The sequence below is a fragment of the Felis catus genome, chromosome D3 (assembly GCF_018350175.1).
Source record: "Felis catus isolate Fca126 chromosome D3, F.catus_Fca126_mat1.0, whole genome shotgun sequence".
Lineage (NCBI taxonomy): Eukaryota > Metazoa > Chordata > Mammalia > Carnivora > Felidae > Felis > Felis catus.
In genome coordinates, this window is record NC_058379.1 from 20,244,671 (window position 1) to 20,269,498 (window position 24,828).

Below are 24,828 nucleotides of genomic sequence, written 5' to 3' on the forward strand. Positions count from 1 at the left end.
CATTGATGGGGCTGCATTGACACATAGGAGACCATGGAGCCTGCAAGAGAGAAAAATGAGTTGGGCTGTAAGATGAAGAACCCGTTTCCAGGAAATCCCTTATGCTGCCTGGCTGGATTGAGCTCCAGGGATTCCCTCACTCCCAGGGCACCCCTCTAATCAGTCTCAGCCCTGGGGTTAATGGGGCTGGCTGGTGGATGGAATCTGAAAAATGAGAACCTATCCACACCTTTCTCTGGTCAGGACCATCCCCTTAAGGCTCACACAGAGCCACTGAGCACAGGTGTGGGGGGGATTATACCCCTCTAGTCCCTCATCCTATACAGTGTAATAAACATCTGTGCAGTGCACCAGGACACTGAGTAGGAGAGGGGTCCAGGCCATGGTGGAGGTGCTCTGATGGTGCTACCCAGACCCGAGCTGGGCAAAGTCTCCTCTGGGCTTCTCTTATCCCCTTCCTCAAGGGACCTAATGTTTATACAAATCAGCTGGGAGTCAGGGGCTGCTGCTGAGGAGCTTTGTGGTTTCAGGGAAGGGCTTAACCCCAAGGGGCACAGAGGGGAAGGGCAGCCTGGTCCCATAGTCTGGGGCCAACACCTCTATCCCAGATTAGGTTCTGGGTTCACCCCTTGCCTGGTTGGCCCTTAATACCTCAGAGGTGGAGTCTGTCTTTATTATCTGAATCCATTTTATAAGTAACACTATGAGGTTTAGTCAGGTGTTGGGTCCTACATCAGATCACACCTCATCGGCCATAGACACCAAATAAAATTCATCCTCAGTCAAAACCTAATGGAGAAATCAAAACCATCATGGTGCTGTAAATGTCTGCTCTGGCTGTGAGCTCCTGCAGCAGGTCAAAGGGCTGTGCTTCAGTATCCTCATATTGCAGTGAGAGGCAGGGGCAGATCAGGTGCAAAAAAGAAATATTTGCTGTATAAGAGAATGAGAGGGGGCTTCAAGATCAGTAGCTCAATTATGGTAAGCCTGCCCTTGATGAGCTCATCAAGGGCAGGCTTACCATAATTGAGCTGTCTTCAATTTTTGGGAAAAATATATCCTAAACATCTTAATGTAGAAGATAAGTTGAAAACAGTTTAGTGAGAAAATCACTGCGTTACAGGCACTGGGAAAGGGAAGATTAGAATTTTCCAGTCCCCTCTTGCTTCCTCGAGGGAGGTACTTGGAGGCACAAGTGAGGGGGAAGTGAGAGGAACTTCCAGGAAGGAGGAGCAGCTGAGTCTGTCAAGGCAGGGGCCTGTCAGCACAGGGGAGGGAGGAGGAAACACGTGATCACAGGGAGGAAGGGTGTTTGTGGACAGTGACAGCCCTTTGTTCCATGAGGGTGGGCCAGGGCACAAAATAGGCATTGTCTCCATGAGCAGGACCATAGCCTGAAGAATTTGTACTTGAGGGTGAATGATGACATTATAGACAAATGACCAATGTCAAATGACCCGAGGGTCTCAGGTCCTGCTAACTAACCCCGCCCCCGTTCCTGTTAGAAGCCCTAATGCCTGGACCCTAGCATATGCAGGTGGCTTTGCCCGGTGATCTCTTCTGCCCCCTGGTGGCCACTCCAAGTGGCTGCTGAATTGCAGAGGCTTCCATTGTAAAGTATAGGTTCACAACCTACAGCTCAGGTCCTGATTCCTGCTCCATGGACTGATGCCCCACTGAGGAGTGACTTTTCTATGCATGGATTTTTCCTGCCTCACCTTCTGGCATGAGGGGCCCAGATCATCCATGAAAACATAAAAAGTCTCATTTGGAGGAGGAGAGCACTGGTTTCACTGAGGTATCCCTGCACCTGTCTGTGTGGTGGTGGACAATCACGCAGGTGGTACCGCAGCTTAGCACTGGGAGACACAGGACTGAGGGGATGGCTCTTATTGGCGCAAACTGTGAATGCAGGGCTGATGTGTGCCGGTGGGGGTATTCTGGGACTAATGCCCCAAAGACAGAGACATGAGAACGTCCACCCAGCAGACATTTATCAGACCCAGTTGATCTGGCTCAAATTCCATCCTGGTAATTCTGCATGAACCATAGACAGGCAGTATTTAAGAGGGAACTCTTGAGCTTTTCTCGGGACAGTAAGAGAAACAAGCAGTGAAATGTGTGTGGGAAGAGCCCCTTCATCCTTTCAGGTAGGGGTTGGGTGGGGTAGAAGACCTGATAGACCAGGACAAAATTGAAGGACCTGGTATTCAAAGCCATATCCAGGCTTATATGGAGTTTTCTCCTGGGGTGAACATTCTGGACGCAGAGGGTATGGCCAGGTGTGGTAAGAGGCTATTTCCAGGTAATAAGTCAAGTTCTCAAGGCAGCTGCTGGCACACTGAGGAGTGTCTGAGAGGAAGCTGCTGATATAGGAACATCTATTGCCATAGATGTACTCAGAGCCTGGGATCTTCCCAGGTCACCTGGGTATTGAAGTCACTTAGGGCAGTGGTTATTATCCCTCGCACCACCACCCCCCACCCCTTACCAACCTAAAGCCACAGGGAATCTAGGGTGCTACATGTGCCTCTGGTCCTGGCCTCTTGTCTGGGGTCACACGTGGGTGACCTGTCACTGCTCTCTCCAACACCCTACAGACTGGCTGAACTGAGTAGGAATGTGGGAGAGGGGTGCACCTGATAGGGAAGGGAGGCCAGGAGCACTTCTCCAGTCCCTGAGAGGGAGAGAGAAGAGTGGAAGCTGGCAGGTGTAAGGCTCCAACAGTCACCTGCACCAGGTGAGGAAGGCCACCCAGGCTGAGAGGGGATGTAGGACAATATCAGCCAGAATGTTCCAGGTCCTGAAGGAGACAGCTTCTTTCTCTCAGTTCTGGCAGCTGCCTGTGCTGGGTGATGCTGCACTTGGCCAAGGGGCCACCTGGGCATGGGGGTGGGAAGAAGAGGTGGTGCCAGCCCATTCATTGTTACGTTGTTGAGAAATCCTAGGGTGGGAATCTCCAGATTATAATTCTGTAGAGTGACCTTTCCATGATCCTTTCACCTGAAACATCCCTGGAAATACTATTTTGGTCATAGGGATTCCCACTAAAGATCACTTTTTTAGTTCATCAGGTCAATCAGTCATCAGGTCAATATTTTCGATGAAATATTCCAATTGCACTTGCCATGCTTTGGTGAGGAGAAAATGATTTTCTGTCCTGTGTCTCCCCACTCCCACAAAGGAATCGCTCTGATTCCAAATTGGAGTGGAAATATGGGAAGCTTATGCTTTTCCCTCTTAATAAATTCCTCATCTGTTGTTTTGACCTCATGAAAGTGCTCTAAAAATTAGTTTCAGCAATACAAGTCAACGATTCATGAAGGGAAATTCAATTTATGAAAAAAAATTATTCATGTCTTTGAAAAGGTCTCCCTCAGAGGGATAGCTGGGGCCTGAATGCAGATGAAGCCACCACACAGGGTCAGCCTAGGGTGGCTGTGAGGCCATGTGGGTCAGTCCTGAGCTAAGGGTCAGACCTGTCTGGTCCAGGGGATGGGATTTAGGCCAGTGGGAGGACAGTGGTGCCAGAAGAAAGTCCCCAGGTGGGATCCAAGATGGTGGCTGCACTTCCTCCACAGTTTGTGTAAAATCTAAGGAAGAAGAGCCTGGGGCATCAGGGGCCTGGTCCCCTCTTCACGAAGCCACAGGTAGCTCTTTGGGATGTGGGGAAGCCCCATGCAGAACCAGAGCTGACACAGCCCCAGCGTCCATGCAGGCTGCCTATACCCAAGGAGAAGAGGAAGTCCCACAAGAGTATGCTGAGACAGCTGTCTCCCCTCCTGAGTGACGTGTGATTACATCTGGGGCCCGTGTGATATTTAATGACACCGTAAATCTTTACTATCGACCACAGAACTCAATTGTTTATAAACCATAAAACTCAATTACAATCCCGATAGTCAGAATAGCCCCCAACTCTGCCACTGTGCTGGGAGCAGCCAGGGAGCAGGAGTGAGGCCACGCAGAGTGTGGACCTGGGACTAGGAGCACCGCAGGCTCACCTGGGAGCTGTTCCACATGCAGATGCCTGGGCCCCACCCCGACCTGCTGCACCTGCAGCTACATCTTGTGGAGACCCCCCCCGCCCCCACCTGAGGGGACTGCATGCTCACTGAGCTTCACAAGCTGGAGTCTAGGCCACTGTGGAAAATCTCACTTCCTCTGCTTATCCTCTACTTGGCCACCTGGGACGTGGGGCTTAACTGTCCTGCTCTGGTCAAGTGAGCTTGATTCAGATTCCAGATCCTGTAGTGATGTGGAAAAAATTAAAGAATAGACTATTTCACCAGCCACATGGAGTGTGTGCTGTGGATGGGGTGAGACCCCAGGGAATATGGGGTGCACAGCTCTGGAGGCAGAGAGTGTGCCTTGTCTGCTTTAGGGTCTTCCTGAGAGTGGATCATCAAGAAAAATGGGAGGCACTGGCTGGGGTGATTCATGGTGACTATCATAGGGAGCTGCATTTCTAGTGCACAATTGGGGCAGGAAGAGTGTCTCTGGATTCAGAAGATCCCCTAATACTCCATGGGTCTGCATTACAGTCATAAATGCACCACAATCCAATTCAGCAGGTATGATAATGAACTAACTTTCCAGAATGAAGGTCTAGTCCTATCAATGGGCAGTGATGGCGACTAGCTCAGGTATTTGCTGTGGGAAGGAGATATGGGGTGAATAGTGAAGAAGGACATTATAGACACCCCTCTGAGCACAGGGTAGTCACAGAAATGAGCAGCATAGAAGTAACATGTGTCTCTTCCTAATGTTGTAGGAATGTGTTTGAATATATACTGATCACGAGTTTCTGCTTTGTTGTCCTGTCTCATCCCATTATCATCTAACATCATTGAAGTTATAGGATAACAAATCATCTGGGACAAAAATAAATATCCCAGGAGAGAAGAATGTATTTTGTATCCTCTATGGGAAAGGATGAGCATATTTGTGGTTTTACGGGATAGTTTCATCCTATCAGGCATGACAGCCAATATTCTATTTATTTGGAGGCTGTGATTTGTGGGGATGTGGGTGGATTTCATGTGGACAAGGGGGAACTTTGGTGCCTTATTTAATGTCAGCATTGACGGGCTGAACTGTTTTTCACAGAATTGTTTTCTGTTTATGTTTTTGGGTAGGGTGGGTATGAAGGAAGAATTCTTGTGCATGATTTCTGGAGTAGAAGTGAGGCAACACCTATTTTGTGTCTCAATCCATCGTTGTGTGTCTTCTGGTCACTTTGTAGGAGGAGGCAACTGCCCCAATGTTCCTCATTCACCCGCAGGATGGATGTGACTCTCCAACTCTCTGTCAGAACCCGGAGCACCTAGTGTGTCTGCATCTTTTCTCACTGTATAAAAATACAAGAAATGGTCCGATCTGTCTGGGGATTGGACAAGCACATTGGTAATCTGGGGGAGAAACTCCAGCTCTGTGAATATAGAGTGGCTTCCTCAGGTCCGGGAGGACCCTGTCAGGGATGCTGGCCATCCTGGATTGGGTTCCTGGAAGCAGACTCTGAGATAGAGAAATGAATGTGCAGGAAATCTAGAAGGAAGAGGGAAGTCAGACTGGGCAGAAGGAGAAGTGACCCACACAGAGTGAGACATCAGATGAGGCCTCTTTCCTGCAGGGAGTTCTAAAGCTGGGACCTTCAGGACTTCTAAACCTGAGGCAGGACCTTGGGACCTTGGACTCAGGACAGCATTCAACTGAACCTCTCTGAGAAGGGGCAGAATCTGGAAAGGCAGTTGTCTGAACCAAGAGCACTTCCCATTGAGAAAGACGCCTTTGGGCTGCCAGGGGCTCCAGGCAGAGGTGAGTCTATGTGTGAGCCCAGGAGAGGGACAGCACCATAGTGGGTAATGCACTTGTCTGCTCCACTCAGAATCCCCAGCTGCCATGGTGGCAGGGCTTCAGGATCTCAGCTGAGCTGGGAAATTCTGGGCTGTAATATTGGTCAGTTTGCTGAAGGAGTGGCCCATGACCACCATATGGAAATGCAGGGATAATGAGCAGTGGATGGATGTTTCTGTTTGTCCTTCTACCCAGTCCCTTTGTTCCTGAACACACTCAGGCCCAGACAATCTCAGGAGCCCCTAAACAACCCTGATACACCCTCTGGAGGTACTGCCTGAAGGGCAGATGGATAAGGAGTTCTGGGGACCTTGGATCTGAGGAGCAGGTCCAGACCTGCTCACTGCTTTGTCCACAGGCCTCCAGGGCTGGAGGACAGAGTGACACAGATGAAGAAGAGGTTTGTATCTCACTTTCCCAACTGCCAGAGTTACTGTGAACATGACAGTGTCCTCCACCTGACAGTAATAGTCACCCACATCCTCAGAATGGGCCCCTTGCTGATGGTCAGCAAGGCTGTGTTGCCCAGGTTGGAGCCAGAGAATTGGTCATGGATCCCTGAGGGCCAATTTCTATCACCAAAGATAATCTGCAGGGGTGCCTGGCCCATCTTGTGCTGGTACCATTGAACATCTTTCCTTCCAATGTTATTTCCCCCACAAGTGATTCTGGCCATTTGTGCCAGGGCCACAGACACTGAAGGTGACTGAGTCAGGTCATAGGAAGCCACAGAACCTGCAAAAGAGTAAATTAGAGGTATGTAACTTACCTTGTGCTCGGGGTATCTCCCAAAGATACACCCACCTACCTGGCCTGAGTTCCAGGGATTCTCTGGACCCTGTTTCCACCATCCTATCATTTCAGCCCCTGATGCTCATGGCCCTGGCTGGTGGATGGAGCCTTTGAACAAAGGGACCATATTCTTTTTCTCTGGGCAGGTACAGTGTCTCAGGGACACACAGAACCAGTGAGCATTTAGTGGGATTACACCCATCCAGTCTCTCATCCTGCAGCAGGGTCATAACCATCCTTCCCCCTACAACCAGCCCCGTGCTGAGCTCAGAGTCAGGGCCTGAACTGCTGCAGATCCCTGGGGCTGTAGTGGGTCTGAGCCTGGGTGCAGCACCTGTGCAGTGAGCCAGGAGGCCGAGGAGGAGAGGGTCCAGGCCATGGTGAGGACCCCAGAGTTCTGTCTCCTGAGCCCACTGTTGAGCCTGGCCTCCCCAAGCCTCCCCCATGCCCTCAATGGTGCCTGTGAAAATGCCCTTCTCTGGCTAGTGGAGAGAATCTCGTGCTTCTGGGCGGGCTTCATGGATCTGGCTCATGAGGAACTGTGCTCACCTCTTGGCTCCATAGGGGAGCTCTCATCACTCTGTGTGTGAAACAACTTAAAGCCTTGGGAAGAAGTGAGGGCGTTTCTGTAACTGTTCTCATGACACATACACTCCGATCATTTGTTTGTTGTAGACCATGAAATATTCCATCCTAACCATTTGTAAGGTTGATTTTCTGTCTGTTCTGAGAATTTTTTATATCCTGAATTGTGCAACAGAATCAAGTGGGAATATTGTCCTGAACTTGTGCTTAGTATGAGTTTATTTACTATAGGTTTCTTACTCTTTCTTGGATGTTGCTGTTCAACTCAATTTGAAAATATCTATCTTTTATTTGTGGTATTTAGACTACATTCTTTTTTAAATTTTTTTTTCAACGTTTATTTATTTTTGGGACAGAGAGAGACAGAGCATGAACGGGGGAGGGGCAGAGAGAGAGGGAAACACAGAATCGGAAACAGGCTCCAGGCTCCGAGCCATCAGCCCAGAGCCCGATGCGGGGCTCGAACTCACGGACCGCGAGATCGTGACCTGGCTGAAGTCGGACGCTCAACCGACTGCGCCACCCAGGCGCCCCTAGACTACATTCTGAATGAGAGTAGTAATATAGTTTAGTAGATCACATCTTGCTATTTATTTTCTGAGTGTCCCATCATTTCTTTGTTACATTTTTCCTTTTAGCTCTTGTTTTTGAGTAATGGAACATTTTTAATTCTTTTAATGTTTGTTCATTTTTGAGAGAGAAAGAGAGACAGACAGAGTGCCAGCAGGGGAAGGGCAGAAAGAGAGAGAGGGAGACACAGAATCCAAAGCAGGCTCCAGGCTCTATCTGTCAGCACAGAACCTGACATGGGGCTTGAACTCGTGAACCACTAGATCATGACCGGAGCTGAAGTTGGAGTTTAACCAACTGAGCCACCCAAGCGCCCACGTAATGGAACATTTTTTATGACCTATTCCATTTGTCTGTTTTGGATTATTAGCCGTAACTCCTTGCTGCCTTAGTATCTGTGACCTGTCACAGTCTGCTTTCAGGCGATATTATATCATGTGACAGAGAGGATCAGAACCTTAGATCACACTTCCAGCTCGCTCTCCTCAGCATTGCCGTATGAGTGTCATCACATCAGTGTTAGCTACAGTGTGAATTCGGTTATTAGATTTGCTTGATACAATGATTTATTTTTCAAACAGATTTAAACTTTTGAAAAATGTTTTTATATATTTTTGAGAGAGAGAGAGAGAGAGAGAGAGAGAGAGAGAGAGAGAGACAGAATGTGAGCTGGGAGGGGCCCAGAGAGAGGAAGACACGGGATCAGAAGCAGGCTCCTGGCTCTGAGCTGTCAGCACAGCTGGAACTTGTCAACCATGAGATCATGACCTGAGTGAGGTTGGACACTCAACCAACGGAGCCACCCAGGAGCTCCTCAAACAGAGTTAAGTAATCCAAACAATTGGTCATATTTATCCCTGAGTTAGCCCTTCTGACTCTTACAGTCATTTTGTAGATTCCAATTCTCTCTGGAATCACTTCCTCCTACCTGCGGGAAGTCCATTATCATTGCTTGTATTATGCATCACTTGATGATCAATTCAGTCAGTTTGGTACATCTGAAAAACTATTTTATTTCACTTTAATTATTGAAGGATATTATCCCTGAAAAAAGATTGAGGTGTTTTGTTTGTTTGTTTGTTTTTTCAGTATTTTTTAAAATTTTCTTTTAATGTTTATTTATTTGAGAGAGAGAGAGAGAGAGAGAGAGAGAGAATAAACAGGGGAGGAGCAGAGAGAGGGCGAACGAATCCCAAGCAGGCTCCGCCTATCAGCCCAGAGCCCGACACACCCTGGATTTCAAGAACCATGAGATCATAACCTGGGCCAAAATCCAGAGTCACATACTTAACCGACTGAGCCACCCAGGCACCCCTAGTTTTTTCAGTGTTTTAAATATGTTAATCCACTGTCCTTTCACATGCTGTTCTGGCTAACGAGGAATCTGTCAGAATCCATATCATTGTTCCCTGACCAAGTGTCTTTCCTCTCTGGTTGCTTTTTAAATTATCTCTTTTTTTTTTCTGCCTTAAACAATTTGGTATTGATAAGTGTTGTGCTTGGAGTTTCTCAAGATTTTGGAGTCTGTAGGTTTGAATTTTCATGACATTTAGAACATTTGTGGCCACAAACACATCAATATTCTTTTCCACCTCCCCACCTTCACTCCCTGGGGACACAATCACATGTGTGTGCGTTGCTGAACTTTCCTACACTCAGTGCTGCTCTGCTCACTTTAGAGTTGTTTTGTGTCTTTCTTTTGCAGTGTCCATGCTGCGTTCATGTTCAATCACGTGTCAATGTTGTGTCTGCTGCTAATCTCGATCCTTGTGTTTGTAATCTGAGACCTTGTAGGTTTCATCTCTAGTAGTTTGATTTGGGTCCCTTAATTTTCTTCTCTGTTTCCTCTTAGCATTTCTGTCATTCAGACTAGATTTGGGTTAAAGTCTGCAACATCGTCCTGACTTAAATTCACTTCTGTCCTTCCTGCAGCTTCCAGACCAACCACCCCATGGCTGCGTGAGCCATGTGCCAAGTCATTGTCTCTCTCTCCCACTGTCTCTGTGCATCACAGATAAATATACCCATACACAGACATGACACACATTCTTTATTGGATCTGTATTCTCCAGACAAACTAAGTAATTCACCTTATTAGCTCTCTTTGTTGTTAAAATGGTTTTATTTTAGTGGTCTCTTTAGGGTTGACAGTCCTCACCTGCTGCCGTATCAAAGTACATCCCACTGACATGACATCACTCACATACAGGATAAGGAAGTCCTAACATGGTCTCATCTCCCTAATTATTTTTGCTTCTCATTGTCATAGGTTTTGTTTGTACAGCCGTTGTTTTTGCTGTTGTTTTCTTTAAGCATTTGGCTTTTATAGACATTAACCAATAACATTTGTAGTATATTTATCATGTAGTTATAATTTCTGACGTTTTTTATATCTTTGTGTAGCTGCTCATTTCCTTCTGTCACCCTTTCCTGCTGTCCAAGTGGTGTCTTTTACTGTTGCTTGTGTGAGAGTCTGCAGGTGACCAGTTCTGTGATGTTTGCAGTCTGAGAAAGGTTGTTTGTCTTCCCATTTCAATGAGATTTTTCCTGGGTAAAAACCAAAGTTGACAGGTATTTTCTATGAGGATTATGAAGACATTGCTCCCCTGTTCTTTTGCTTACATGTCTGTAATGAGAAATGTGCTCCCACCATGAAGCTCATTCCTCTGTAGGGAACACGTCTCCTCTCTGGCTGTAAGAGTGTCTGCATCACTGGTTTGTAGCAGTTTCATCACAATGTGTGCTGTGCTGTCTCTCGTGTTCCCATGCCTGAGCTTTGTTGAGTTTCTTGTATGTATTAGTGCATGAATTTCACCAAATTTGAAGCCATTTTTGCTATGATTCTTCAGATGTGTTTTCAAGGCACCAGCTGGTCTCTAACTTCTTTCCCACAATTTCTAAGTCACACAAACTTAAGGCTGTGGGAAGTTGTTTTACACATGCTAAAATTTTATTTACTTTTTGTAGCTTTTCCCCTCTGTATTTCATTTTGAATGCTTTCTACTGCTATGACGTCAAGTTCACTGATCTCATTTTCAGCATCTAATCTGTTGCTAACCTCATCCAGTGTTGTTGTTGTTGTTGTTGTTTTCTATGTCAGATCATGTTGTTTCTGTTAGGGAAGTTGTAAAGTTTTGGTCTTTGAAAAATGGCTTCTATATGTTCTTCTAACTGGTTGAGTCACATACACACCCACAGAAACCAATGAAATATATTCATAATAACTGTGTGCATATTCTCTGCTGGTCTACCTTCTCCCATGCTGCCTGGAGAGTAGAGTGGGGACTTCAGATCTGGAGACCTGGGCCAGACCCACTCATTGCTTTGTGCACAGGCCTCCTGGGGCTGCAGGAGCGTGTGACACAGATGGGGAAGGGGTTTGTGTCTCACTCCCCGTCTGTGTCACTGTGAGCACTATCAGTGTCCCACACCTGACAGTAATAGTCACCCTTGTCCTCAACCTGGGCCTCACTGATGGCCAGGGTGACTCTGTTCCCGGAGTTGGAGCCAGAAAATTGGTCAGGGATCCCTGAGGGCCACTTGCTATCATAATAGATAATCAGCATGGGGGCTTGGCCTGGCTTCTGCTGGTACCATTGAACACTTCTACCTCCAAAGTTGTTTCCCCCACAGGTGATCCTGGCTGTCTGTGACAGAGTCACGGACACCGAGGGGGGTGCTGAGTCAACACATAGGAGGCCACGGAACCTGCAAGAGAGAAAAGAAAGGTGGTTTTCCGGTGCTGGGTCTCATCCCCAGGAGAACCCCACCTGCCTGGCCTGAGCTCAGGGAGTCTCTGGGTTTCCAGTTTCCCAAGTCCCATCATCTCAGCCCCTGATGCTCATGGGCCTGGCTGGTGGATGGAGCCTTTGAACATCATCTAATTTCTCCAGGCAGGTGCAGTGCCTCAGGGTCACAGAGCCAGTGGACACTTGAGGGACTGTCACTCTCCCCCACCCCTAGCCCCTCATCCTGCAGCAAGGTCATGATCATCTTTCCCACAACAGGCAGCCCCTTGCTTAGCTCAGAGTCAGGTCCTGGATTGCCCCAGATCCCTGGGGCCGCGGTGAATGTGAGCCTGTGGACAGCACCTGTGCAGTGAACGAGGAGGCCGAGGAAAAGAGGACTCCAGGCCATGGTGGAGGTGAAATGATTCTGTTCCTTAAGTCGCAGGCCTTGAGGCTGGCAGGACTTACCCCAGGCCTCTTTTATCCCCTTGCTAGAGAGACGTGGTGGACATACAAATCAGCCAGGGTGAGGAGGCTGCTCACAGGCGGGAACTCTGTGGTTTGAGAGAGGCCAGAGAGGGGAGGGACGGCCCTGCAGACCTAGCCTCAGTCCGGGGATTCTGCTTCACCCTCTGATCACATAGTCTGGGGTGCACAACTCCATTCCCCTCCGTGTCCTGACCTCACTCCTGGGCTGACCTGTCCTGGCTGAGCTCAGAAGTGGAATTTGTCTGTATTTTCTGAACCCGTGATAACATGTTTACTCTACAGACACTATAGGAGGTTTAAGTCAGTGGGGTTGCTGAGCCATATCTCTGTTGGGGAACACCAGAACCTAAATAAAATTCTTCCCCCCCGGGGCGCCTGGGTGGCGCAGTCGGTTAAGCGTCCGACTTCAGCCAGGTCACGATCTCGCGGTCCGTGAGTTCGAGCCCCGCGTCAGGCTCTGGACTGATGGCTCAGAGCCTGGAGCCTGTTTCCGATTCTGTGTCTCCCTCTCTCTCTGCCCCTCCCCCGTTCATGCTCTGTCTCTCTCTGTCCCAAAAATAAATAAACGTTGAAAAAAAAAATTTAAAAAAAAAAAAAAAAAAAAATTCTTCCCTTGGCTAGTGCACATGGAATTTTAAGGCGTCATTGAGGTGCTGTAAGTGTCTGTCCATGGGGTGGGGGGGAAGGGGGGAGCTTCTGAGACAGGTCATAGCCTCAGTATCCACAAGGTGCACTCGGTGTCGAGGACAGATCCAGTCCTTGGGCAAGGTGTGACAGTGACTGAGTTGAGCAGAAATGAGGTGAGTGGAGAGGCGGGAAGTACTGACCTGTGTTAGAGAGAGAGGCAAATCTACACGACACAGTTCTAAGAGACATGGATGCAGAATTTTATATCAGCGTCAGAGGAGATCCTGTAGAAACCTACACCTTTTCCCTCAGGTCTCACATCCAGATGGCCAACCCTTCCTGCGTGATAGAAGCCCTGATGCCAGGCTCACCCCATCTCCAGGTGCTTTGCCAGGTGATCTCTGCTGTCCCCTGGTGGCCACTCCACACTGACTCTGGGAGGCACGGGGAACTCCTTTGTCCGGGTGATGAAGAACCCACAGCTCAGAACCTGATTCGCTGATCCCTTGACTGCTGGCTCCAGAGGAGGAATTGCTCTTTTCTCCAATGCCCTGTCAGCCTCAAGACCAGGCAGGAGGAGATCAGATTATCCATGAAAATAAGAACAGGCTCATCTGAGGAAGACAAGGTAAGGCCCATCTGAAGTATCACTGCTCATATCTCTGGGGACACGGGTGGTCATGGGTGTGATTCTTGGGCTTAGCAGTAGGGACACAGGATGCAGCAACAGCCCCTTACTGGTGCTGGCTGCTGATGCATCAAAATAGGGCCATTCCAAAGACAGAGACAGGAGAACTCTCACCCAGAAAACATTTATCAAGACCCACTTTGGTCTGACACAATCATCCTGGGAGATGATTGTGAATAAGACACCGATCTTTCTCAGAGGTTCCTTCTTGTGGTTGGAGCAGGAGAGTGGTCACAGTTGCTCTGGTGGCACAGCAGAGTCTCCAGCCCCTTCTGCCTGGATCTTATCTTCATATGCATTTAGAATATACTGATGAACATGTGTGTACATACATAGCTATGTGTATCTGCTGCTTGTGTACGTAGAGTTCTCTATGTATGAGTGTGTTCCAGGAGTTCTAGACTCTGACTGGGTCCCCAAAACATGCTTGATGGAATTCCTGTTTGGGTGGAGTCATGTAGTTCCATTTTATCACCAATGACAATGTGGGTGCAGTAACCATAATGAAATGGTCGTGCAGGCAGGACCTAGGGCAGCACGTGTGCAGAGAGTAAGAAGGGGGAGCAGGAGAGGGATCCAGGCCATGGAGGAGATGCCGGAGAGCTCTGCCTCCTGAGACCCCACAACAGGGCACGGCTCTCCCAGACCCTCTTATCCTTCAAGGGCAGAGCCTGCTCAGGTGGAAAAGGACCAGCCCTCATTAGCCCTCTAACCATGCCAATGGAGGTTTTGACTGAATCAGGACCCATAAAAACAGAAAATAGGGTTCATACCCCACATTCCCACAATCACTGCCACAAACAATTCTCCAGGTGACTGTCACTATTTTAGGGCCTCCATAGAGGGTGCTGCCAAAGCTCTGCCCTGTGACATCACTGGGTCAATATTTATTCAAGCCTCTCTCCCTCTCTGTTGTGCCCAATGTCATTACAGACAGATGCAGCTCTGCCTAGGGGGGCAATAAATCCTTTATTCTGGGAAGAGTCTCCTATGACAGTTCAATGTCTGTCACATGGTTCTTCTTCTGGCCCATGTCTCTAGGGTTTGCTTTCTCAGCTGAGGTCAGAGGGTCCATCAAGGTCCTGAGGCTGTTAGTATTGGTAGAAATGAAAGTCACAGAGAAAGGCTGGGTTCTGCAGGAATGTTCTACACAGTTGGATGCTGAAGCTTTTGACAGTGTTCCTGGCCTGGCCTCCTCTGCAGGGCCTGGGCATGGGGCCGAGGGAGTGTCCTGGGGTATGCAGTGGGGATAGCCATGGTGCAAGGTGGGCAGAGAAAGGAGAGAGCATGGAATTGAGGGGCGGAAAAGATCAGGGAGAGAGAGGGGCTGACTGAGAGAGGGAGCGAGAAGTCTGAACATGCTGGTGGAGGTGCTGGATCAGGGACGGACCAGGCTCCTTCTCTCCCTGGAGCTCAGTCCAGCATGGGCACCTGTTCTCTGGGCTCCCTCCATCTGCAACCTATCCCTCCACGCTCTCGGGGTGACCCCCACATGGGCAGGAGGTCCCGTAGGTCTGGTCCTCAGACACTACATCTCCCGTCCCTGCCCACGGAGAGGTCTGTGTCTTCCCTCTGGAGTTCAATGAACTTCTTCATTTTCATTTTGTCCCTCATGTTTGGATCTGAGGACTGAGACCACCTGTGGCAGGGTGTCTATTAGATCTAGAAATCCTTGCCCAGAAGGGTAAGGATGTAAATAATCACTCAGAGCACTGGAAAATGCATTAGGAGCTAAACAGTTTGCTCCCCTGGGCAAACATTCTCATCCGGGTAAACAGACAGCTTATTAAATAAAAGTTTACTGATCAGATTGGTTTGATGACTGCCCCCTTGAGAGGGTCCACCAGTCCTATGCTGTTATGTCACAGAAGTGACCCACATCAGGCTGCTCCTTCCTTGAAAGACCTGCCTCACGCCCCTCATGTGCACATCCTGAAACCCTACACACACTCCCCTCACCTGCCTGAGACGTTCCTGAGACTCTGACTGAGGGTTTTCTCCTGAGCACTAACGGACTTGGTGTGCGGGATGAAGTGGTTTTCGGGTGATCTTTTGGGAACGGGCACCTGCCCATCAGCATGCCTGTTCAGGTTGCCATGGAGAAGACAGAGCCCAGACAGGACTGAGGATTGGCTCCATCGCTGGGGGAGTGAGGGCAGGGCCAGTCTCTGTATGGAAGGCTCTGTCCCGCTGGGTGTGACCAGGGGGAGCTGTGTGAGCCAGGCTGGGGGAGCAGGTTTGGGTCCCCCTTCACCTGTCTGTGTCACTGTGAGTCACTGAAAACTGCTCCCACTGCCATGGTAGGTGGCAGAGTGGCAGTGAGCTTTGCCCTGGGCCTGGGCCTGGCTTATGGTCAGGATGGCCTGGTCCTTGAGTTGGAACTTGAAAATTGGTCAGGGATCCCTGAGGACAGGTTGCTGTAATGATAGATAATTTCCAGGGTTGTCTAGCTTGGCTTCTGCTGGTGCCAGTGGACATATGTACTTCCCATGTGTTTTCCCCCACGTGTGATCCTGGCCGTCTCCTTCATAGTCACTGACAGAGAGGGGGTTGAGTCAGCTTATAGGGGCCATGGAGCCTGTGAGAGAGAAAAGGAGAGGTGGGCTTCCAGATCTGGTCCAATCCCCAGGAGCCCCCCACCTACCTAGCCTGAGCTCCAGGGATTCTCTGCAAACCCCAGGTTTGCCCTCTCTCATCAATCTCGTTCCCAGAATCCAATGGGCCTGGCCGGTTGATGTGGCTTTTGAACAAATTGAAAAACAAGTCTTTCTCTGCATAGAGGCAGTCTGTCTGGGCTCACACGGAGCCAGTGAGCACAGTGAAGGGATTTTACCCCTGCAGCTCCTCATCCTGCAGCAGGGTCATAAGCATCCTGCCCCACAGACAGCCCATGCTGAGCTCCGAGTCTGGGCCATGCTTGTCCATGGCCCTGAGTTGGGGTGGGTGTGAGCTGGGTGCAGCACCTGTGCGGTGGCCAAGGAGGCTGAGGAGGAAAGGTGTCTAGAACATGGTGGAGGTCTCCCGAATCTGCTCCCGAGGCCCAAGGCCGGGCAGGATTCTCTCCTGGCCTCTTATCCCTTCCTGGGGAGACCTGGAGGTTATGCATCAGCCACCTCAGGGGCTGCTACTGAGGATCTTTGTGGTTTCAGAGAAGAGCTCAGCCCCAGGGGACACAGAGAGGAGGGGGGTCTTACGCAGGCTCATCCCCAGTTCAGGGGAATCTGACTCAATCTCTGGTATCATAGTCTGGGCCTGACATTTGTGTCTGACACGGGCTATCAGCACAGAGGATGGAAGGGGGAACTGTGATCACAGGGAGAACAGGTGTTTGTGGACAGTGACAGAACTTCAGTCTCGTGAGGGTTCGCTAAGTTCTTGCTGGTGGGAGACAAAGTGCCTGGACCCATATTAGAGAAATAAGCAGTGTCTCCATGAGCAGAGTCCGTCACACACATACCCTGAAATTTGTACCTGAAAGTGAAGGATGACACTGTAAGCAAATGATAAGTGACTGAAAGTCCCAGGTCCTGGTTACTACCCCCCACTGACTATTAGAAGCCCTGATGCCCAGACCCTCCCCATCTGCAGATGGTTTTGGCAGGTGATCTCTGCTGCCCCCTGGTGGCCACTCCACTCTTGCTGCTGGAGGTGCAGGGACCTCCCTTGTAAAGTGTAGATTCAGAACCTACAGCTCAGGTGCTAATTCCTGCTCCATGGACTCTTGCCCCGGTGAGGAATGACCTTTCTATGCATGGCTCCTGCCTGCCTCATATTCTGGCATGAGGGGCCCAGAGTACCCATGAAAACATGAACAGGCTCATTTAGAGGAGGAGAGCACAGGTGTCAATGATGCGCCCCTGCACCTGTCTCTGGCTGGTGGGAGGTCATGCAGGTGGTACTGCAGTTTGGAGATGGGGTCAAGGACTCAGGAGATGGCTCCTACTGGTGCCAACTGTGGATGCAGGGCTGATGTGTGTGGAGGGATGGTGACTGGGTACTAATGCCCCAAAGACAGAGACAGAAGAATATCCACCCAGCAGATACTTATTTAGACCCAAATTGGTCTGGCACATATTCCATCGTGGGAATTCTGTACGAATAAGACACAGTCTGTATTGAAGAGGGAACTCTGGAGCTGCAGGGGTCAGGGGAGGGGGAGTAACAAGAGGTGAGATGCGTGGGGGAATATTCCAGTGGGTGCAATAGAGGAGCGGCAGGCATGGTGGCTAGAGAATCTCAAAGAACAGGACAACCAGAGGGACCTGGGATTCCACCTGAGTTCAGGGCCAGTGTTGAGTTTCTCCTGAGGTGAGCATTCTGGGTACAGAGGCATGTGGTCAGGTGTGGTAAGAGGCCATTTCCAGGTACTAAGTCAGTTTCTCCTGGCAGTTATTGGACACATAGAGGTCTAAAGCCTTCCTAAAGCCTCAGGTAGACTAGGGTGCTACATGTGCCTCTGGTCCTGGTGCCCTGTCTGAGGTCCCACGTAGATTACCTATCACTGCTTTCTCCAACACCCCACTGCTAGCTGAGCTGAGCAGGAGCATGAAAGGGGGTGCCTCTGAGAGGGAAGGGAGGCTGGGAGAGGGCATGGGTCCCCAGTCCCTGGAGAGGTAGAGAGAAGAGCAGAGGCTGGCAGGTGCAAGGCAGCAACAGTTACCTGCACCAGGTGAGGAAGGCCGCCCAGGCTGAGAGGGGATGAGGGACGACCTAAGCCAGAACTTTCCAGGTCCTAAAGGAGATAGCTTCTTCCTCTCAAGTGCAGTTGTTTGTGGGGGGCGTTGCTGCAATTGGCCACAGGGCCACCTGGGACCAAGGAGGTGCCAGCCCATTCATTGTTATGTTGATGAGAAAGGCTAAAGTGAGAATCTCCCGATTATCATTCTCCAGAGTGACCTTCTCATGATCCTTTAACCTGAAAAATCTCTGGAAATCCAACCAAAGATTGTCTTTCTAGTTCATTATGTCAATCAGTAAATTTTAGATGAAATATTCCAATGGTACTTTCCATACTTTTTTGAGGAGAAAATGATGTTCTTTCCTGTGTCTCCCCACTCCCATGAACGTATCGCTCCACCAAAAGCCAGAGGTGGAAATAGTGAAAGCGTTTTCTTTTCCTTCTTAATAAATTCCTCATCTGTTCTTTTGACCTAATGCAATTGCTCTAAAAATCAGTTTCAAAACCAGAAGTCAAAGAATCAAGGAGAGAAATTCACTTCATGATACTAATGTATTTTAATTCTTGGAAAAGTTCTATCCCTCATAGCGACAGCAGAGGCCCAAATTCAGATGAGGCCCTACATGGGGTCAGCATGGGGTGGGGTGAGAGGTGTGAGTCCATGGTGGGTCTGACCTCAGCTAAGGGTCAGACCTGCTTGGTGCATGTAATGGGATTTGGGACAGTGGGAGTTCAATGGTGCCAGGGGAAAGTCCCCAGGTGGGACACAAGGTAGTGTCTGCACTTTCCCCAGTTTCTGTAAAACTTGAGGATGGCAGAGCCAGGGGCAGGAGGGTCCTGGTCCTCTCTTCATGAAGCCTCAGGTAGCTCTTCATGATGTGGGGACGTCTCATCCAGGAACCAGGGGTGACACAGCACACGGGGCCCATCCAGGCTGCCTGTACCCAGGACAACAGGAGTGCCCGCAGGACATACTGAGACAGCTGTCTCCCCTCCTGAGTGACATCTGAGTGATTACATCTGGGGCCCATGTGTTGTATAGTGACATCCTAAACCTTTATTATCTACTAAAAAACCTGACTACAGTCCTCATAGTCAAAATAGCCCTCTCTCCTTCACCACTGTTCAGTAGGATAAACACAGACAGGAGGCCAAAGAACCTGCTAGAATCTCTCATGTTGCAAGGGGCTGGGCCAGGACCAGGGAGGACACCTGATCAGAGGACAGGTGAGAGTGAGAGCCAGGCCTTGGAGGAGTGTTTGTGCACCATTCTTCTGTGTCATCTGAGTCACTGCCAGGCACTCCCACTGCCACATTATGTAGTACAGAAATGATCACTCTTCTCGGGCCCTCCGGGGGACCTTCGGGGGGGGACGTGTCCCTAAGTTCCATCCTCAGAATCACATTTGGAACCGCTCGTATCTGCACGTATATCCAGCTCGTGGACCTGGTTTGAATTTTGCTGGTACCAAGATGCATGTTCACGCATTAACTTATCTTCAGAGCTGGGGATCCTGTACCTGACCAGGGCCTGTGACACAGAGGGAGTCCACTTCATGTCAGGAGAGACACAGGGTCTGTAAGAGAGGAGAGGAGAGGGGCCTGGAGAAAGAAAGGGAGGCTGGGTCAGTATGGACTCATCCCAGCCCTAACCAGGGTAGCAACGTGGACAGGGATGAGGGCAGGGCCCCATCCCCACAGGCCCTGGATGGGAGACAGCAGGGTATCTGTGCCTCACACTGTGCCTCCCTGTGGGCCTCTCACCTGTGCTGGGAGCAGGGGAGCAGGCGTGAAGCCACGCAGAGTGTGGTCCTGGGGGGATCAGCACCACAGGGCCCTGGGAGCTGTTCTGCATGCAGATGCCCGGACCCCACCCCGACCTGCTGCAGCTGCATCTTGTGGAGACCCCCCTCCTCAGGGGACTGTGTGCTCACTGAGCATCACAGTCTAGGGGTCTAGGCCACCATGGAAAATGTTACTTCCTCTCCTGGTCTCCCCAGGTCCTTTCTGGCCACCTGGAACATGGGGCTTAACTGTCCTGATCTGGTCAAGCAAGTTTGATTCAAGGGCTAGTCCCTGTAGTGATGTGGAAGGAATGATTTAAGATTAGACTCTTTCACCAGCCACATGGATTGTGTGCTGTGGATGGGGTGATATCTCCGGGAATATGGTCTGCACAGCTCTGGAGGCAGGCAGTGTGTCTTGTCTGCTTTAGGCACCTCCTGGGGTGAATCATCAGGAAATGTGGGGGGCACTTCCTGTGGTAATTCACGGTGATTATCATGGGGAGTTGCATTTCTAGTGCACAACTGGGGCAAGAAGGAGTGTGTATGGATTCAGAAGATCCCCTAATATTCCCTGGGTCTGCATTATAGTCATCAGTGCACCACAATCCAATTCAGCAGGTCTGACGATCGACTAACTTTCTTGAATGAAGGCTTAGTTGTGCTAACTGGCTGGGATGTTTGCTGTGGAAAGAGGGATATCGAGTGCGTGGTGACGAAGGTAGTTATAGACACAACTCTAACCACAGGGTAGCTGTAGAAATGAACAGGATAAAAGGAACAAGTGTTTCTTCCTTATGTTGTAGGAATGTGTTTGGATATATAGTAATCGTATGTGTTCATTTTCTTCTCTGTGTCATCTCATTATCATCTAACATCAAATGTGTGAACAGTATGTAACTTTATATCTCAATATTGAAGTTATAGGATAGCAAATCGTCTAGGACAAAAACAGACAAAAGTGTCTTTCCTATCCTGTTTAGGGGGCAGGGTGAGCATATATGTAGTTGTCATGGGATAGTTTCATCATATCAGGTGGACCATGGTTACTGATATTCCCTACGTCTACAGACTTGGTTTGCGTGCATCTGGGTGGATTTCATGTGGACAGGGGTTGACTGTGGTGGCGTATTAAGTGTCAGGCTGAACTGTATTTCACAGAAATGTTTTCTGTCTATATTTCTGGTTAGGGTGGGTATAAAGAGAGATTTCTGTGCATGATTTGGGGGGTGGAAGTGAGGCAGCACCCATTTTGTGTCTCACTCCCATGGTTGTGTATCTTCTGGTCACTTTGTAGAAGGAGGCAACCGCCCCAATGTCCCCCATTCACCCGCAGGATGGATGTGGCTCTCTTACTGTCTGTCAAAACCCAGAGCAGCTAGTGTGTCTGCATCTTTTCTTATTGTTTAAAATGTTTCTCATTGTTAAAAATACAAGAAACAATCCTATTTGTCTGGAGACTGGACATGCACACTGGGGTTTTGTAGAAGAAAGCCCAACTTTGTGTGTATATAGTGGCCTCCTCAGGTCTCTCAGGACCGTGTCTGGGATGCCAGCCATCCTGGATTGGGTTCCTGGAAGGACACTCTGAGATGAAGAAGTGCATGTGTAAGAAATTGGAAGAAGTGAAGTCAGACTGGGGAGTAGGAGAGCGACCCACATGGTGTGGAACATCAGATGAGGCCACATTCCTGCAGGGAGCTCTAAAATGGGGACCCTTTAGGACATTGGAACTGAGGCAGGGCCTTGGATCTAGGCTTCAAGAGATCATTTGACTGAACCTCTCTGAGAAGGGCCATATCCTAAGGAGTCAGTTTCTGAACCAAGAGCACTTCCCAGGGAGGATCACCCCTATGAGCTGTCAAGGGCTCCAGGCAGCAATGGGTGGGGACGTGAGCCCAGAAGGGGGGATGTGGGTAATGCCCCAGTGTCTACTGCACCCGTCTGCTCCACTCAGGTGGAGGTAGGTGCACTCATGGCATCAGAGCTTCAAGACCTCAGGTGAGCTGGGAAATTTGGGGCTCTAATTTTGGTCAGTTACATGAGCAGTAGCCCACGACCACCCCATGGAAATGCAGAGATGATGACCACTGGACAAAAGTCTCTTGTGTCTTTTCTTCCCCTATGCTGTGACCTCAGTTCAGTCCCAGGCCCAGAGAACCAGGGAAGCCTAGTGTTGTCAGCTATACATATGTTCTGTGACCATCCCTGTCCTAGAGGGCTGTGAGGGAGGGGGCAACCTGGGGACCTCAGTTCCAGGAACTTTGACCAGACCCACTCTGCTTTGTCCACAAGCCTCCAGGGGATGGAGGAGAGTGTGACACAGATGGGGAAAGAGTTTGTGTCTCACTTCCCCATCTGCCTGTGTCACTGTGAGGATCACTATTGCCACCCCACACCTGACAGTAATAATTGGCCTCGTCCTCGGCCTGGGCCCCGCTGATGGTCAGGGTGGCCGTGTTCCCCGAGTTGGTGCCTGAGAATCGGTCAGGGGTCCTTGAGGACCTTTTGCTATCATCATAGATAATCATCATCGGGGCCCGGCCTGGCTTCTGCTGGTACCAGTAAGCATATTTACTTCCAATGTTGTTTCCTCCACACGTGATCCTGGCCGTCTTTCCCAGGTTCATTGACACTGACGGGGGCTGAGTCAGCACGTAGGAGGCCATGGAGCCTGCAAGAGAGGTGAGAGGTGGGTTTCCAGCCTGGGGTGTCATCCCCTGAACACTCCCACCTGCCTGGCTTAAGCTCCAGTGATTCTCTAGGCCCCAGTGTCCACTCTGCTGTCATCTTAGTCCCTGGGACCCCTGGGCCCACCTGGTGGATGGAGCCTTTGAACAAGTGAGAACCACCCCCCTCTCCTTTCCCTGGGCAGGTGCAGCCCTTCAGGGCTCACACAGATCAGTGAGCACAGTGGGGGGCTATCACCCCACCAGCCCCCCATCCCACAGCAGGGTCTTGAGCATCCTGTCCCCACTGAGACTCCCCTGCTGAGCTCAGAGTCAGGACCAGGCTTGTCCCGGAACCCTGGGCCTGGGGTGGGTGTGAGCCTGGGCTCAGCACCTGTGCAGTAAGCGAGGAGGCCGAGGAGGAGAGGGGTCCAGGCCATGGTGGAGGTGCCTCGATTCTGTTCCCTGAGGTCCTGAGGCTGGGCAGGGTTCCTCCCAGGCCTGACTTATCCCCTTGCTGGAGACACCTGCTGTTCATGCAAATCAGCCAGGGCTCAGGGGATGCTGCTGAGGAGCCTTGTGGCTTCAGAAATGGGCTCAGCTCCAAGGGACACAGAGATGGGAGGGGCAGCCCCTGCACACCCACCCTCAGCCCAAAGGATATGCTTCACCCTGTGATCCCATAGTCTGGGGCCCACACTCCATCCCTCTCCCTGTCCTTGCCTGGCTCCTGAGTGGGTGTCAACACAGCAGAGTTCAAGGATGGAATCTGTCTACATTTTGTTTCTGTCTTTTTTATTCTAGGTTTTCTTATTTATTGAGAGAGAGAAAGAGGGAGAGAGAGCACACATCAGCAGGGGAGGTGCAGAGAGAGGGGGAGAGAGAGAGAGATAAAGGAGAAACAGAATCCCAAGCAGGCTCAACCTACAAACATGAAGCTGATGCAGGGCTTGGCCTCGTGAATTGTGAGATTCTGACCTGAGCCAAAATCAAGAGTTGGGTGGTCAACCGACTGAGCTATCCAGGCACCTCTGTCTGTCTTTTGTGAACCCATTACAGAATGTTTACTCTCTAGGTGACTGGGGGAACTTAGGTCAACGCAGTGTGCTACCCCAGGTCTATGTTGAGGAACTTCAGAACTTGAAGAAATTCCTCCCTTGTCAAGTGCACATGGAGTTTCAACGAGCTATTGAAGTTCTGTAGGACTGTATCCTGAGGGAGAGCTCCTGGGGTAGGCCATCGATGCTGTGCCTCAGTATGCCTAGGGGGCTCTCAATGCCAGAGGCAGACCCACCTTGAACAAGGTTGGACAGTGGCTGAGTTAAGCAGCTGTGGGCTGGGCTGGAGAGGCAGGAATTGCTGGATCTGTGCTAGAGACAGGAGCACATTGTACAGGAGACAAATCTGAGAGACACTGAACCAGTATTTTACACGAGTCAAAGGTGATGCCATAGACAACCTACACTTTTCAGTCAAGTCTCATGACTAACCCTCCCTGCATATGCCCTGTTGCCCAGACCCTCCCCATGTGCAGGGGCCTTTGCCAGGTGATCTCTGCTGCCCCCTGGTGGCCACTCCACTTGACCTCCTGAGGCCCAGTGAAATCCTTTGTCCGGGGGGAGATTCAGAACCCAGTGCTCAGATCCTGATTCCCTGATCCGTGGACTGCTGACCCCAGGGAAGGAATTCCTCTTCTCTGTGGGGCCTCTGTCAGCCTCAAGACCAGGCAGGAGGAGGTCAGGTTATCTATGCAAGTAGGAAGAGGCTCATGTGAGGAGGAGGAGGCAGGGCCCATCTACGGTATCACTGCTCCTGTCTCTGGGGAGGTGGGTGGCTGTGGGAGTGGTTCTGCGGCGTGACACAAAGCTACACAGAAGCCAGGGACTGCCTCTAACTGGCACTGGCTGCTGGTGTCGCCAATAGTGTGATGACGGCTACTGCTCCCAAGACAGAGGAAAACACTCGTCCAACAAACACTAATTCAGATCTGCTTAGTCTGGGACACATTCCATCCTGGGAAATCAGTGTGAACAGGACACGGGCCCTGGGTCAGAGTTTCCATCTTAGGACTGCTGCAGCAGAGTGGAAGTCTTGCTTTGTTGGTACCGGAGACAGTCTCCAACCTCTCCTACTTGTATCTCGTCTTCCATATTCATTTAGAAACCACACTATTGCTATCATCAAGTCTCTCTTGAGACGTCAAGATTGGCCCTGTGGCCAAGAATTGGCCCCTTGAATGTATCATTTGGGTGGGGATCTTTTAGGGGACTTTTACTCTTGTGAGGGAAGAAACAGAGTAGAATTATGCAGTGTTCTCTCCCTGTACTTGGTTGTGATAGCTGGAGCTGCAGCAGCCACCTGA

At 50.1% G+C, this 24,828-nt stretch overlaps 3 protein-coding genes, 1 long non-coding RNA gene and 2 gene segments (V, D, J or C); 1 reads left to right on the plus strand and 5 right to left on the minus strand.

Annotated features, from left to right (window-relative positions):
- LOC101099449 overlaps window positions 1–24,828 on the minus strand; it is a 328,726-nt gene that overhangs the window by 297,505 nt on the left and 6,393 nt on the right.
- The window catches only part of LOC123381268 (immunoglobulin lambda-1 light chain-like), a 670,720-nt gene that overhangs the window by 287,986 nt on the left and 357,906 nt on the right, over window positions 1–24,828 (minus strand). The window lies entirely within an intron of this gene.
- The window catches only part of LOC105260055 (immunoglobulin lambda-1 light chain-like), a 512,144-nt gene that overhangs the window by 279,466 nt on the left and 207,850 nt on the right, over window positions 1–24,828 (minus strand). The window lies entirely within an intron of this gene.
- The window catches only part of LOC109497182 (immunoglobulin lambda-1 light chain), a 638,912-nt gene that overhangs the window by 261,448 nt on the left and 352,636 nt on the right, over window positions 1–24,828 (minus strand). The window lies entirely within an intron of this gene.
- Window positions 1–24,828, minus strand: part of LOC109496970 — a 927,213-nt gene that overhangs the window by 248,585 nt on the left and 653,800 nt on the right.
- Window positions 1–24,828, plus strand: part of LOC109493267 — a 222,712-nt gene that overhangs the window by 180,246 nt on the left and 17,638 nt on the right. For all 5 annotated transcript variants that reach the window (XR_006588100.1, XR_006588099.1, XR_006588101.1 and 2 more), the window contains exon 5: window positions 12,960–13,275. This is a non-coding gene — a long non-coding RNA (uncharacterized LOC109493267). The remainder of the gene's footprint in view (window positions 1–12,959; window positions 13,276–24,828) is intronic.